Raw genomic sequence first — 6,000 nt, 5'->3', positions numbered from 1 at the left:
TCAGAAGAAATAAGTTGTAATGGAAATTATTTTATTAAGTGCTCCAAAGTGTATGACCTTTAGGTTACCTCACTCCTCAGAACATCTGTGTTAGAGGAGGAAGCTGTAAAGCCATTATCAGAGGTTTAATGGTTAAAACCCATCATTTAGGGTGATGTCTCAGGAAGATCAGATGGGTCTGTTCGTAGATAACTGTGTCACCTCTGAACCCGAGGAGGGTCTAGGGCCATAAAACACAGACTCTTTGAAGTTGAGATAACACTGTCATGTTTGGTATAAATACTGTGTGTAAATGTTGATCGGGGCTCTGCTTCACTGACTAACCTCAGTGTCAGGGTCTTCAAACGCTGAATGCCTTTGAATAAAACTTATAAAGACAAAGTCCGGATTTTCTCTTGCTATGAGTCAACTTCTCTCCACTTTGATAAGAAAATTCCAATACATTTTTCTAGTTCTTTATTTCCTCCTCTGCTTTATGCTCTTGCTTAGTTTGTGTTTTCTGTTTGCTTATTCCTTTCACTCTTCCTCAGCCTTTGTATTTGTTTCACCTGTTCCTTCTGCTTCCCTGCCTTCTTGTCACACCTGTTCTCAGTTCCCTTGATTACCTGCCTTTGTCTTTCCCCAGTAAATTAGTTGGTTTGGTGTCTCTGTTCATGGCTGGTTCCTCCTGTTCTGTACCCACGTATTTGTGCTGAGTTTTTTCATGTTCCTGCAGAACCCTTCTTGTACGTTTTTGCATCTGGACTTTTGTTTGTATCTGCAGTGCCTTGATTGGTTTCTTTGGAAAATCTCTGGAAATAAAGATGAAGACCTTTTACAACATGTTGCTGCCCAGCTCTAGTCTGCACTTTGGTCCAACTCAAAACCACATCGTGACAGTTTCTTCCTGTTAAAAGGGAGTTTTTCCTCTCCACTGTTGCTACATGCATGCTCAGTATGAGGGATTGCTGCAAAGTCAATGCCAGTGACTGTCCACTGTCTCTACATGCTCATCCAGGAGGAGTGAATGCTGCAAGTCACTGACTGGATGCAATCTGCTGGGTTTCCTTAGATAGAAAAACGTTTTATCCAATTTGAATAAATAACTGAATCTGACTGCAATGTTCAATGGTTAGGATTAATTAGAATGTATGAACCTGACTTTTGTGAAGTGCCTTGAGACAACATGTGTTGACGTTATATAAATAAACTTAATTTTCACAGCAGGTTTAAAGTTTGCCTGGATTTATGCACATGTTAATTTTTATACTTGCCGAGTTGTGCGTACTACATTGCGCCAAAAGGTTTTTGTGCATAAGTACGCTTCGCACATGAGGCCCCTGGAATTTAAGATGCCTTGTTCTCAGAAAAGATCCCTTGAGTAAATAAAAATAAAGTCAATGAGTGACTGAATGAGAGTGAATAAGGAGCTATGTAAGCCATGTTTGTGTGCCTCCTACATATTTCTGAAGCAGGAATATTACCTCATGCATTAAAATGTTAATGTCTTCTTTATTCCACTAGAGACTCCTTAATGACCCGCCTCTGTGTCTCCCATCTCACTGTCTCTCTCCTCTTTATTCCCCGATCGTTTCCTCCCTCAGTGCCCACGCATTGCCTCTCATTTACTTCTGATTAAAAAAAGTGTTTACTGATCCTGCTATTCTTACCAGCTACTTCTTCCTCCTGCACAGCTCAATCTAACATCATTGCTGTGATTCCAGGTAAATACTCGGTCAAGGTTTTTGCTTTTCCTCTTAAAGCAATGTTCAGAAGTTTACATTTATTCATCAAAGGGCATGAATCTCCAAATAAATTTTGGCTTTTGGTAACTGATTTGAACTATTTTATCAGTGAAGATTTGTTAGTGCATCTCAATAAGTTAGCCATTAGAAGTTATTTTTTTTAGTAATTCAGTTCAAAAAGAAACTCATGATGTAGATTCATTACACAGAGTGATATATGTCAAGCCTTTATTTCTGTTATTTTTTAATGATATTGGCTAATAGCAAATGAAACTGTTCATTTTAGCAGGTAATTTAAATGGTAAATAAGACCAATAAAAAGGGTATTTAATGCTGAAATGGAATGTTTTGCCCTACATAATAACTGTCAACTTGATATATGTCCAGCAGAAGGTCATTAGCGGCCCTTACAAGGAGGGTAAATATGCTGGCTGTTCACTGAGTGCTGTATCAGGGCACTTTAATGGAAAGCTGAGTGAAAGGAAAAAGTGTGGTTAAAAAAAGATGTGCACGCAACAGCGATAATCAGAGCCTTGAGGGGATAGTGAATCAAAGCCAATTCAAAGGTTAGGGAGATGTTCACATGTAGGTATCTGCACCTGGAGTCAGAGATTGAAGAGCTACCACATAGATGTATCAAAGACATGGATTTTAACTGTCACCTTTGTTGTGTTGACCCACTCTTGAACAATATCAGGAGCAACTTACCTTGGCTTAGGCCGAGATTTTGTCATGAGCTCACCCAACAGAGCAGCACAACCTGGGGGCTTGTCTTAGGCACTTACCAAAAAAAAAAAAAAAGATCCCTCAGAAGGCCCAAAGTCTGGATGAATAGTGGAGAGGCACAGAATCCATTTTAATACTAATAATAATAAAATTCATTTATAATACACTTTTCATTCCGAATAATCTGAGTGCTACAATTAAAACACAAGAACAAAACAACACTAGAGTGCAATAAGTATTTACCAGTTAAAAGCTTTCCTAAACAGAAATGTCTTAAGTCCAACTTTAAAAGCATCCAGACTCTGCACTTCTCTCAGTGCTGGAGGGGGGCTGTTCCAGAGCCGGGTTGCAGCAGAGTGAAAGGCTCTGTCCCCTATGGTTCTGAGCTGGTAGACAGGACCTGGAGGAGCCGGCCGCTGCATGACCTAAGGGTGCGGTGTGACGAGGGTGGTCCATGATGATGGCATGGTCCACTGTGTCAAAAGCAGCTGACAGATCGAGGAGAATAAGGAGAGATGGTTACCCAACATTAGCTGCCATTAACAAGTCTTTTGTCACCCTAAGCAAAGCTGTTTCTCTGCTATGTCCTGAACGGAAACCTGACTGGAACCTTTCAAAGAAGTTGTTGTTCTTCAGATGGAGTTGGAGCTGGGAGGAAACAACTTTCTTGAGGTTGGAAATAGGCCTATAGTTTGCAAGGTCTTCTGGATCCAGACTAGGCTTCTTGAGTACAGGGCAGATGACCGCTGCTTTCAGCACAGTAGGAACTCTAAGATGCATGATGAAGCTTTCATTGCCTGCAGGATTTCTTCAAAGTGGTTGCGTCAGACCTCAGTGAACATTGGGAAGGATGGCAGAGTCCCAGATGAAGGTTCCAAGGCAGGGGAGACACAGAAGAGCAACCTATTAAGGAGGAACGGATCTTGCTAACTTTTACTCTGAAAAAGTTAAGACTGTTGCATTGCTCCTCAGTTATTGTATTGATACAAGGCACCTGTGGTTTCAACAGAATGTTTATTGTTGAGAAAAGCTGCTTGGGCTTTCCAACATTCTTAATATTTGGAATAGAATTTAGAGTGCACATCCTTCAGCAGTTTGGCGTAAGCCTTCTGATGATCTCAGAAAGCAAGCTTGTGCACTGTGAGTCCAGACTGTCTATAATGACGTTCCAGGACTCAGCTGGCCATTTTCATCTGGCACAGCTCCTTAGTGAACCAGGGTGCAGAGCATTCAAACTGACCTCATGTGACCAAATAGGGGCATGGAGGTCAAAAATAGCGCTCAGGGAGGAGTTATAATGCATCACTTGTTCATCTACTGTTGCAGGAATGTGACGAAGGGTACATTGGAGGTCAGTGGTCAAGGAGGTAAGGTCAATGTGTCTTCAATTGCGGAAAGATATGGAAGCTTTGTCAGTGATGACCAGGTCTAATAAGTGGCCCCTAGTGTGTGTTGGTACCTTTACAAATTGTTGGAGAGCAACACAGTCCAGCAGATTCAGAAAGTCTTGGGCAAGATGGCAATAGGGGTTGTCAACATGAATATTTGCATCACCAACAATCAAAATGTTAATTGACAAGGAGCAATTATGAAATGAGTAATTCATGTATTTCTGGGAGACTGAGCTAGCTCAAGTACTGTAATACCTGCTGGAGTCTGTAGACTGCTGGATATAGGCACCAGCTCCTCCGTGACCCACTATGGAATAAGGGGTATAGTAAAAGAATGAATGAAAGATGACATATGTTGGGACCACAGCCATGGGTTTCAACACTAAAACTCCGGTATATACTTTCCTGGAACTTTTCAAAATAAAGTGCATTAACCTTCTTCCAGCACAGCCAGGAAAGGGGGTAACTGCGGACTTCCTGTGGCGCCATTACCCAAATAAAAGCCCCACCTTTCCACAAGTCTCCCTCTACCACGCAGCCTTCCATAGGGACCGGATAGGAGAGGAAAGCGTGCTGATGTCTTTTGCTGGCAAAAAGACATCAATTCAAATGGATCCAAAGCCATACGATCATCGATCATATGCAAAGTTAAGTAGAATGAAATACTGTCTGTGTATCCGGTATTTTAATTCATGAACGGGGAAATTAAGGTGTAAGAGTTGCTTACATTTCTCTTCGAGGCCCCACAGAAGCAAAACTATATAGAGGAGAGATCCTGGTGGAGAAGCTGTTTCTACAAGCCGAGCCGCAAGGACGGACTACGGCTTGCACCACTGTGTTACGGTACCAAACAGCCGCCCAGCCCTCCGGAGCTAACGCTATTGCTCACAGAGCGAACGCAGAGGTTAGCTGAAAACCAACCGCTTGTTGACTGTGGACGTTTATTCGAACTTCATCGCCCTTGGACAACGTTTACTCACCATGGTCAGAGGTTAGGTTTGGGCAGATTAACAGATAGGTTTAGGATGAAATGATCTAAACGTTTTCATGTTATGAAGTTTGTTTTGTGGAACCTGGCTATCTTTAGCGCTAGTAGGCTAGCTACGGCACGCGCCGGTTCCGTATTCTTTGTATGTTTTAAAGCTAAGATAAACTTTATTTAAAGGGTGGTTTTAACCAGAACATTGCTCATAACACGCCGTCCGCGCTTATGCATTTTAACCCTTTTATTAACCTGGTATTTTAAAGGTATATGTTGATTCTGGTGCTAAGCTATCTTCTATCTTAGCACTTTAACTACCTTCTTTGTTACCTTAATGGCTAACCAGTAGAGAACATGTACTACTAAAGACTATTCAAAAGAAAGGTTGTTGGTTTTCAAGCTAGTGAATAATCGTCCCTGAACATCATTTGCTAGATTTGATACCTAAGTAAACACCATTAAGCCCCATTTCTCCAGAAAGATTTGGCTCTTTTCCAAAATACTCAAAAATATTTCTTCTAATATTATTTTAATAAATAAAGGAAGTTAATTAGACACCGTTGAGAATTAGTCATCCAGGAGGTTGGTTTTATTCAGCAGATCATTATTTAAAACATTATTTTATTAAAATAATATTTTACCTGATCTTGCATTGTAAATGGTTGTCTAAACGTTTGCTGATTATTTCCTAAGTTAGTTCCACGACTAACTTAACTTCATTTCCAGATTCTTCAAGATAATTATTGGTTCTCAAACTTAAACATTGCATGGTAATGTTGCATCACTCTTTTTGGTCATGATTTCCAATCATCTTTAATCAACTTGTTTATATTGTACATAGTCCATCAGTCTTCATTATTCATTAATTCTGCTTGGTAGTTTAGTTGAATTGTTTTAGCAAAGTAAAGAGTTTGTTGATTGAAATATGTTTGACTTTGAGTTGACTTATTTTTGTTAATAAATTCTTGTATTTTAAGAAATTGTGTGAAATCATTCCATATACAGGGGTTGGACAATGAAACTGAAAGACCTGTCATTTTAGTGTGGGAGGTTTCATGGCTAAATTGGACCAGCCTGGTAGCCAGTCTTCATTGATTGCACATTGCACCAGTAAGAGCAGAGTGTGAAGGTTCAATTAGCAGGGTAAGAGCACAGTGTTCCTCAAAATATTGAAATG

Source organism: Girardinichthys multiradiatus, chromosome 19 (genome assembly GCF_021462225.1).
Source record: "Girardinichthys multiradiatus isolate DD_20200921_A chromosome 19, DD_fGirMul_XY1, whole genome shotgun sequence".
NCBI lineage: Eukaryota > Metazoa > Chordata > Actinopteri > Cyprinodontiformes > Goodeidae > Girardinichthys > Girardinichthys multiradiatus.
This window is presented reverse-complemented; position numbering follows the sequence as displayed.